Here is an 11334-nt window from a genome sequence, read left to right as displayed (position 1 = left end):
CTTCCAAACAGACTGCGGGAGCGTAACTCCAGTCCCAGTACGCAGGCGCAGAACTGGAGTTCCTCAGGCTTCTTCTGCCAGATATTGTGAGCTGCCCTCGAAGAAATGGGATCGTTGGGCATTAAGCCATCAGTTTCACATGCATTACAGGGCCAGTCGTTCCTGGATGGCCACTGGCAGGTCATCTTATTTTTTCAGATGCCTTACTACCGACACCAGCTGTGTGATTTCCATGTGTCTTTGCTATGAACACATACAGCACTGTAAAACACTAAAGGCTCTGAAAAGAAATATCATAATCATCTTATCCCGGCGCTTTTTTGGCAGAGAAGCGTCTGGCTCCATTCAGTATCTGTACTATAGATCTAATAATGCCTCTTTACAAGGCCGTTGTGAACAGAAATGTGGTACTTCGGGGGAATTGTTAAGGTACTGTAACAGTGGAAAGGACAGAAGGAAGCCCAGGATGAAACTCACAAACCGGTATTAGTTACTAAACAAAGCCTGAAGCCACACTTAACAATGGGACTAAAATACCTGTGATCACATCATCTGAAAGTTCAACTTGACACAAAAGAATCGGTGTAAAACTGAGATTTCAAAAAAAAAAAAAAAAAAAAAAAAAAAAAAAAAAAAAAAAAAAGCTTTACTTACGGTATTTCTTAACCCAAAGCACTTGATTTACCCTTAACATTCACAGTGCAGGCTTTTTTCTTGTACTCACACATTAGCTATGCAATGCACACTCTCTAAATTCACAGTATTTTGATCTAAAATGGCCTGAATATTTGGAATGATTTATTGCATGCCTAATGATTGACTTCTTTCCTAATTATGGACTAATATTTTAATTTCTTAAGATTTTCCTTTAATGTTTCGCAAGGTAAGCAATGATTTTGTATGCTTGCATATCCTTACATCAGCATTAGCTACATCCAACCTTACCCTGGGCTTATTTTTAGTGGGAAATGTCCTGAGACTTTGCTCTTTAAGCATCAGTCATGCCGTGAGACTAAGCTACAAGAACAATCTGGATCATCCTTTTTTCAGAAGGCCACGTGCACAATGTCAGTAGGATAGAACACTTTGAGACTAGGCACTGCTTAAGTGTGTTTCTGACTTGGGGCCTGGGTAACACATCAGTTATGGGTATTTGCAAGTCACATCTCAATATCCAACTTTTCAGGCTGTGTGTTTCTCTAGTTGCAGCTTTCCACCTCCCCCGCACTGATTTAAGTGATGTTATTCTTGGCTAATAGTAATTGTGAGAAAATTGAATTCCATCTGTTTCCACCAAAAGCAGAAAATAGAATGTGTGAATCAATAGAAGACTGCACTTGTTACACACATTTGTCACAATCAGTGACTTTGCTAAGGAAACATGTCCACAGGTATGATTTGCAAAATAAATAGCAAGTCACAGCACCTGATCACCAGCTGGCTTTTTTAAAAGCCGGAGCTGCTTCTTGACAACTACAGATCATGAATTTCAGACATTGCACAGCCCCTCCAGACCTGTCCAAGAGGAGAGACACCCTTCACCGTGCAGACGGACAGCTGAGAAGTTTAATACAAGAATAGAGATGGCTGTGCATTCATCATCGAAGATTTGGGTTTACATCTGGCATTTCTTTGTCTTAGATGATGACTTTTTCATTTCCATGTTGATTACTCCATATGCCTTGTAATGTCATATGTAGTTACCGTGCTTCACCAGAGATTTCTATATGACTAATATCAGCATCATTTCAGGATTTCTCCCTAGTTTATCTTGTCGAAATTGAAATCTCTGTGGCTCTCCTTGGCTGAGCTCTCTCATTCATGGTCATGACCAAACCACAAAGAGGCAAACACGCAGCACTTTAGTCCTAGCAAGCCTGTGCTTCACCTCTGGGCACAATACCTCTCTTTCTTCTAATCTGTATTCTACCCACCTGGTAGGACATGCCAGGGTCTTATCTGCCTGGTTTTATCACAAACATAAGCTGGGTGGATTACTTCAGGAGTCCTTCAGCAAGACCTGCAGATTCCTTCCCAGAGCACTGTGTGTTTAACGTGTACTTTAGCGCGGTTTGCCACACCTTTGCCTAATCCTGCTTCACTCTCTGTGTAATACAGCACTTTTTTGCAGATGGTGCTGTGACACAGCCGGTGTCAGCTCACGGTTTCTTGCAGTGTCAACAAACCCCAGTTTAGTGGTAGTAGCACAGCAATTCCTCCAGGCACCATCTCCTGTCTCAGTGGGCAGTGCACCCTCTGCCGCCTGTCCCATCTCCAAATAAAGCACGGCTCTGGGGTGCAGGAGGGTGGGACCCATCCTTCCGTTGGTTTCTCTGTAGCTTGAGATCTCCTCAGTGCTGTACAAGCCTCATTCCAGGTCGGAGGCACAGGATAAAGCTGGACTCACCTGCACCCGCTGTCACCAAGGCCACCCCAACTGAGATAGCCAAGAGTCCACCCAGGAATTACAGACACAGCTCGTGAATTTAAAAGGTGATTTGCAGGTTTCTCAATCCTTTTGAGACCTGCAGTCAGGTAACTAGATTGGATTTATAAAATGTGGATGCTCAGCCTTAAAAGCTCAAGTGCCTTGAGCTCCAAAGTTAATGCATGTTGTTTGCCAAAATGCCTAGGAAAAAGGTGTGTCTGACTGCTGCACAGCAACAGTAAAAAGAAAAGTAATTTAAAAGGAGCATTGTTGGATGAATAATGCCATTATGTTAGTTCACAGCACGCCTTCATCTGGAACTCTGCTTGCCATACGTGGGCTTGAATTTTAGCAGAGCGTACATGCAGTAAAACCTGGAAAGTCCAAAGTGGTTAATTACAACGTTCAGCAGCCTAAAAAGACTCCCATAGGCAGAGATTTAAGGCAGTATAACAGCCTTCAATTTAGAGGGAAGCAAGTAAAAGGTGACAGAACAGAGGTGTGTAACATTAAGAACAACTTGGAAAAAAACAGGGTAAAATCGGGTGTTTAGTTTTTCCTAGAGGCTTCCCTATAGGCCAGTGCAGTTATAACACAAAAATTCTTAAACGAGGCGCAGAAGTATTTTCTACAGTGCCTAACTGCTATGAAATGTTGGAGGAAACAAGGAGTCAACAGCTTTAAAAGAGGGCAGACGCTTAAATTTATATCTGCAATTATCCTAACTGAAATAAAACATATGGGGATCGACCTGCAGCGGGGTGCAGAACAAAAGCCAGTTGCAGAACTCCAAGCTCTGTATGATGTGGTTCTACCACATCAGCTGACCCTAAGGGGAAGCTCTTATAGTACCCTAGTAATAAACCACAGTCCCATAGTGCAGAGAGTGCCATATGGAAACAAGTCTTTCCCGGTCTTACTTTTCAAAATCCAGGGGTTTTACAAATGTCAGTAACACATCGAGCAGTATAATCACCACCGAGGTTACAGAGAGAACTGCAGGTATTATTCCTCTCTCAGTCAATGAGGGAGGGACTGTCCCTGCCTTTTCCAGCAGGAAATGGCCCCAGCTTAGGAATGGGGACAGCATGTGGCTTCAGTCAAACTGAACGTAATGGGAAATAGAAATCACTGAACGGGGCAAAAGTTCATGAGTTTGGTGCCAGTAATTGGATACTTCTAAGCTTGTTTGGTTTTGTTGGGGTTTTTTTTAAGGGGAAAAAAAAAGCAACAGTGAAATAAATCATATCTGGGAGGAAAATTAAGCTCTCTGAGGATGAAAGCAGGAGTCAGTTGAAGAGCCAAGATCTGAAGGTACAAGCTGTGGCAGACCCATATCCGGCATTAATCAAGCAGATACAGAGAGATGGGCCGTACTGACCAGCTGGTTATCTGCTTCCTGTCTACAGAGACAAGATGTCCCGACCACATGTGCCCTAGTACAGGCTGAACGGTAAACCAAACCCCACAAAAATGATAACCAAAATCTCTCTTGAGAACGACAACTCAAGCCAGGACATCTCAAGCTGAACATGCGAGCCTCTACAGCCAGACGGAAAGGTAAATGTCAGCAGGGCTGAAACGAAGCCACATCCTCTGTATATTAGGCACAGGAGAAGAGAAACCTAATTCATATATAGAGAGATAGACAGATAGATAACTATATGCTCACAGATGCTGAGCAGTGTATAACGCCCACAACACTGTGAGCCCAAGAACAGCAAAGTTTGAAAGGGTCAGCGTCTTCTCAGATGAGATTTCATTGCCTGCCAGTGACCCATCGCTACACATTCTTCCTATAAACAATGACCATAGATTCATATTGATGCATTTCTTAAAAATATGACAACAGATCAAATGTCCCTACCCTTTGTTTAAAAGGTTTTGAAACATCCTGGTTTAAAAGATCTGGTGTCTGTTCTCCCTACAGGATGTTCTGAGTTTTGAATCTTTCAGGTCTGGTTTCGAGGTCGCTTTTCATGACTGGAAGGAGCAGAAGCCAACCTGATATTTAGAACCCAATGTTTGCATTAAGTGAGCTGCTTACAGGAGCTAAAGTTTCAAGAATGGTCATCAAATAGTGCAAAATTCTTAAGTAGAATAATTTCTTATCAGTACCTCATCAGATTAAGTTATTTTACTCACTTTGATACTGTCAAACACAGCTGTTAGTGCATCTTGTTGGGGACCCAGTCTGTACATGCTACCTGTTAGACTTGCTGCTATGTCGCTGCAAACACAAACTGTTTCACCCACCGAAGGCCTAGAGAGGCTGTGCCGGCTCTTTCATCTCTGTGCTATCTCCAAAAAAGATAACCACGAGTAAGAAATTCACCTCATCATCATCCCTGTCTTTCACGTGTAGACACACACACACACGCATATCCCCATCTGGAAGGATGGAAAGGTTCCCCTTTTCTGTGCAGCTAAAATTTGATTTTTTTTTGTAAGAAATTCACCTCATCATCATCCCTGTCTTTCACGTGTAGACACACACACACACGCATATCCCCATCTGGAAGGATGGAAAGGTTCCCCTTTTGTTGGCAGCTAAAACTTGATTTTTTTTTTTTTTTTTTTGACTGTCATCTGCTTCCAGCTGCCTGGTTTCCCAATCCAGTTTATAGAGATGCTCAATCTTTTTGACTGCAGGCAAGGAAGTTCCCAGCATCCACTGCACTAAAGGTCTGAATGGTCTATTGTGAATTGTGTGTGATGGCGTCATTAGGATGCTGAGACTGCCCTGCTAGTAAAAACAGACTTATATCGACCCAAGAAGTATCCAGAGAGGACACTAGATAGACAGACAGACAGATAGATAGATAATGAGAGATTAAATTATATACCATGACTAAATGATGTATATATATCAGTATTAAAAACAATCCAAAATGGAGGTGTGCTGGTTTGGAAGGTGCTGCAAACCAGTTTTATTCTGGCGTGGTGAAGATGAGTACTGGCTTGGCACTAGTGACAGCCCTGATCCAGTCTCTCAAGCTGAATTAATTAAAAAGCTGTGCTCTAGAAATTTTAATGATAAAAATGTTATCCCTCCACAAGCAGTGCAGAGGGATGGTTCATAGACCACGCTGCTACATTAAACAAGACCAGTAAAGAGGAAGAAAGCTGATCCAGGAGGCTGAAGGTTCCTAACTATTATGGGACGGGCTGTGCAGATCGGTGAGGGTTGGGCACTCAGTACCCTTTGCAATCCTCATGCATCAGCCTGCGCTCACAAACAGCTGTCAGCAGTGCTGCCCCACCACACCACGAGCCAAACAGTCTCGGTGTGAGGTGAATCTGCTTGCCTGAGAAGCCCTGCTTGTCCTGGGAAATCACCTCTCAAGGGGCACTCTGCTACTTCTCTCTTCTTCAGCAAATGTAATGGAAACAGTTCACAAAGCTACAATAATACTGAATTTCAGATGTACAGAAACCAGATCTCAACGATGTTCAGCGCGTCTCTGAAGTCTTGTGCTGCCCTGTGTGGGTGAGTGTCCCGAGCAAAGCAGCTCTGCCTTTGAGTAATCTGTGAAGAACAAAACTGGTTCCAGCTCGTTCTTGCAAGAGCATCTCATCACGGAGCTTAGCCACAGAACAACATTTCCCGTACTGTGATATTTATCAGGCAAGCAATCTGCAGAAGTCCCTGAATTTCAAGGGGAAAATGTGGCAGATTGTTTGTTAAATGCAAGTTACTAGAAGTGGTAAATGACTCTTTTTTACTACCTCTCCCTGATACATGCAGCTGAACACACAAATCACCGAGTTCACTGGAAGCCTGGAAAAACTCACGGTTCTGGAGTTAATCATTAATATTGTGGGGTTACGAGGAGGTATTTTTAAGATTGCCCCAGCATGTGGGAAATTCCCATGTGAATTCCCTGCAGGTTTTCAAGAAGTAGCCTTTTCTGTTTGGCTCAGACGCTTTTGTCATTGTTTACATAAATCGAATATGAAGTATCAAGGTCAGATATTTTCCAGAAAGCCAAGGAAAACAATTTACCATTCTGTTGTGTGAGAACACACGAGAACAATTCCAGCATTAGCCAACTTCCTTTTCTTTCTCTTGCTTTATGTGTATTACACTGAAACTCTGCTTACTTAAGAGTGTGCAATCTGTTGGATGCAGAAATCCCAACCTGAGAGAGGTAGCTACAACTTCAACCCCACAGATCAAAGGCAGGCTTTTTCCCTTCATTTTATTTTTCAGATACCCAGCACAAGCTGGATTATCAGCTCGGCTCCCAGCAAAAGCTCTGGGAACCTAAAAAAAATTATTTGTGCAATTATAATTGCTTATTTTTGAAGGGATCCCTATCTCTCAGCTAACATAACCGGTGGAGAGGATAGATAATACCACCTTTTTTTCTCTCTCTCTCAAATTAATAAAGTTCCTACCAAATCAAACCATTATCTGCTGACACTTTTTCCCCCAAAAAATTTCACTCAGATGTTTTGGCTGCCTAATATCAAGGTCTTTGGAGGCTTTTTTGAGAGCTATGCAACTGGACAAGTCATCTAGTCCTTCAGCTGCTAACCTTCCATCCTAACCCTATGCAACTGGGATAGAAACCTACTGGAAGGCACCTTGGCCATGCCCCCAGTGGGTGTTTTGCTGGCATCAATGGAGCTTTCAGGATTAAAGGAGCATTAACACAAGGCAAAAATGTCAGTATTACTTCCAGGAGGGGAAGTAACCCCTCCATAACACATCACAGATTTTGTAGGGCTGTTTAGATGAAGTTTGCATCATAGCTGGCTCTCCTGTCCTGCTCTCGTGCTCAGAGACTCGCCCTGGGAAGTCACTTCTGTAGATGCACTGCTGGAGAGATTTCATCTGACATAAACAGCTGGAGGTCAGCACAGGTCAGTAAAAAATATTTATAAGAATTAGACATCTTTAGAACGTATTTTTACAATCTTCTTTTCACCTTCTCTTCCCATATAAAATTTAGCATTCCTTAGGGTACCGGGGTTCAGCAAAGACGCTGGAGCTCCACTAGTCTGCACTGTCTAGCCAAACACCTGATCAGACCCAAGGCTGGGCATTTACCAAAGACTGTTTTAACAAAGGCTTCTGAAAATCCTTGCTGCAATGAGCAACGCACCCACTGCAAAACAAGTATCAGGATGAGAAAATGCAGCCACTGAAATGTAGGTTTGGGCCAGAGCTTTCAGGAGGGACACAGGTCAGTTAGCCTGAGTCCAGAGGAAAACAGCAAAAATGGGGAGGTTTAAACCCATAAATTATGAGGGAAGAATTAAAGGATGGCATTTGTTTAGTCTAGAAAGGAGAAAACTAAGAGGAAAAGAGTCTCCAAACAGATGAACTTGTAGCTGTAGAAGAAAGGAAATGACCATGCCCTGTGCTCCCCGAGAGCCTGGAAAGAAGCAACGGTGTCACACTGGCATCGAGGAGTCGAGGGCACAAGGCAGTAGGAAAGAAGCGTGTAACATTAAGCAGCAATAAGCCTTGAAAGCACTTCCTAGGGCAGCTGTGGGACCTCTGTCCCTAAGGTTTTTGAAACCATCTGAGGCAAACATATGCCAGGAATAGTTAGTGTGAAGCCAATCCCAGCTGGGTGAAGAGATGGACTGGGTGACCTCTGGAGAGCTCTCCCAGCCCCGTTTTCAATTATTCTGTTCTTCCTTTCCTAAGATGTGTGGAGCAGTGTGTAATTGCTTGTCACAACCCATTTATAAAAGACAATTGTCTTACAAAATTCCAATAGGATGCCCTGAGACAGCACTTTAGAAGCAAGTGCTGCATCTTACCTCATTTCTTTACATGACTGCCTTGACACCACACGCTCCGTTGTCCAGTCCTGTTTTTCCTCTCACTGTCACAGGTTGGATCCAAGATTTTTAAAAGCACATTCAGAAACTCCAGTAAAAAATAAGTCACTGTCTCAATGAACAATTAGGAACAAAACTCCAGCTGTATTTAGAAACAGAAGACACGGGTAACTCATGCTATAATGGATGGTAAGACATTAGGAAGGAAGGGCACACGGACTGGGATATATCCTCCAGTCATCACTGCGCTCTAAGACAAGCGAACACCCAAACAAATTCAGCAATTCGGTTTTGATGTGCCAAAAACATTTCTAGAAAGAATATGAGTGTACTGCTCCTACATACTCCTCTTTCAGCCTTCTCAGTAATTCAGGTCCCAAACTGCTGAGGTATTTAACTCTGTCCCACTGGGAACCAGGTAGCTAAGCATCACTGCAGAGCTGAGCCCGGAGTTGTACGTCGACTCGGATGTACCCTGAAGAGCCTTCCCAAGGCTGGCTGGCCATGGCAGGGCCCACCTCAGGGCGCCAAGCGTTGTTTGCCCAGAGTGGTGATCATAAAGATGTTCTCTGAGCGTGCTTTACCTAAGAGCAAACAAATCCACCCCATAGCTCGACATTTCATGCAGGCCTGGAGCGCTTAGTAAAAGGTCAGAAAACCACAATAAAAACATTTCAGAATGTTTTTCATTACTTCCTCCCACCTAAAAATATTTCTCTGTTTTTGAGGCTGTGATCTTTTCAGAAACTTGCACAGACTAAAATCTTTCTTATTTCAGGTCCACGTTTTTTTTTTTTCCCTTTTAAACATCACCTCCATTGTTCCGGAATTCAGCTGGCAATTCAAATAGTTTATTTTTGAGTTAATAAGTTACTGTACAATGTCTGCTAAAAACATCTGAGACAACTATGCTGTTGTTTGGGCTGATTGTTGGAATTATGTCCCCGTTCCTTTCTTTTTTAAAAGTTTTGCTGCTTCAAAACTCCATTTAGATTTCTTGGACATGCGTTGCCTTCTGCTCTCTTTTACAGGCTTTGGAAGATCAAAGAATCATTCCTAGCCTTTGAAGCTCACCACTTTAAAATCTACCTTCCACATTGCTGGAGGAGTTTTTTTCAGCGTCCTGGCTTCCTATGCCACCTTTATAAGCTTCCCTCCCTGACCCACACGAGCCCAGTGCCTGCCTTAACCTCACCATTGATTAAATGCAGTGGAGGAAATGCGGTGCCTGTCCCTCTGCTTGGCCACAGGAGTCATCCTGCTGGAACCTTGCAATGCAAAACCAGGTGGGAGAAAGAAGAGTTTCTCCAGGCTGTAGCACAGAACATTCTCCAGCACCATTTGTATATGCTGTGGTGCCTCCACGACCTTCTCATCCAGTAAAAAGCATTGGATGTTGCCACAAAGGTTTTTCAAGGAGAGCATTTTCATTCCAGGAAGATGGAGATGGACAGGTGGGAATGTAGTTTGCCACACTGATGGCCCACTCAGTGTCAACTCCACGGGGAAGTCTATTGTGAAGCTCAGTCTCAGACATCCTGCATGGTAATGGCTATTACAGTGTGTTTTCTACCTCGGTGCAACGCATCGTTGTGGGACTCCTTCTCAACCTGAGTGGTGAAACAGGCTCGTGTTTAGCCATCCATAACTTTAACGTAGCCTGTGAAGCCATGTGTGTTTCTGCCATTTTAAGTGGACTGCTATTTAAACTTAAAAAAAATCCAAATAAATTGCAATATCAGAAAAGCAATGGGAATATTTTGAACAAATGGAAGGCTGTGTTCTATTCATAACTCATTAATTCTAGAGCAAAAAGTGCTACTATCCAATAATACTAATTACAAGTAATAACTTCTTTCTCCTTGGAATGGAGAGTTTCAATTCACTGCAAATTCAAAGCAATTTAACAATAAGACCGACAGCGTGAACAAGAAACGAGCCACATCTGTTGAGACAACATAAAGCAGCGCTAGCGTTACAACAGTGTTCTGTGACCGACTGAACAACTGGGGAGACTCAGCGGGGCTGCGTTTGGAAGGGAAAGATGGATATACGTGAATTCATTTGGGCATGACAGCAGCACAATTATCTGCCTTCAAAAGACAATATGGAAGGCACATTTCTTTATTCATACGGTGCCATTGAAAATAAATAAACAAATGAAGTGGAAAAGGCACGTGGGCTGCAGGATTTTCCCACCGTGAAACACTCGCTTCTAGAGAGACCTTCTGCAAGGGCAGGAGTCCCCCTGGCTCTGCTGCAGAGGACGCAGCCCCGCACTGCTGGGAAAGGCTCTTCTGCAGAATAATTAGGCAGCAAAACCAACTGTGGAAAGCTTTGGGACTCTCAGTCCCCCGTCCTCATCCTTCACAGTAAATAAAGGGTAAGTGATTGCCTTTGTATGGAAACAACCTTCCCCTCCACATCAGAGAGCGGCAAAGCGAATTACAGAATCCTCCAGATTCGTGCAGATCTCGTGCTGCGGCAAGGCAAGCCTGGGGGGTTACAAAAGAGTAATTATGCTCCGCAATAGTTTCTCTTTGTGTTGCTTTACTCTCAGGATGCTGCACGGATGGCTCTTCTCTCAGCTCCCACAGCCTAGGAGCCATCTCACCAGTCCTGGGATACCGTGGAACAAAGCGACTCCAAGGACCTGGAGACATGCAGCCTGCGGTGTGTGTAAGCCTTCACGTGCATATTGCAAAACAAATGTCAGAAAGTTTTCAGTATTCACAGACAAACACAGAACAGCTTTTAAAAAAAAGTGCAAAGAAATACTTTACAGCTCCTTTGCAATCAGGATGAGAGGGAAGGGCTTTTCATGTCCCTGCTGAGACATCAAGGATTCCCACTTCTCCCCATTCTCACTTTAACACCGCAGTCCACCCACCTCCCCACCTTGTGCCGAACCAAGGAGGACCAGCTGATGTTTCCTCTGAGACCACAAATATGTCACCAAGCACAGCAAGCAGAATCACCGACGATTGTGAAGCCGGATTCTGCAACTCTTTTTGCTCCGCTTCCTCCCTTGAAATTAAAGCCTCATGTGTCAGTGCCACGTTACTGCAGCCAGCAGCCCTCTCCTCCTCCAGCCCAGCTTCTTCTGC

The sequence above is a fragment of the Buceros rhinoceros genome, unplaced genomic scaffold (genome assembly GCF_000710305.1).
Source record: "Buceros rhinoceros silvestris isolate BGI_N320 unplaced genomic scaffold, ASM71030v1 scaffold11417, whole genome shotgun sequence".
NCBI classification, from domain to species: Eukaryota; Metazoa; Chordata; class Aves; order Bucerotiformes; family Bucerotidae; genus Buceros; species Buceros rhinoceros.
This window is presented reverse-complemented; position numbering follows the sequence as displayed.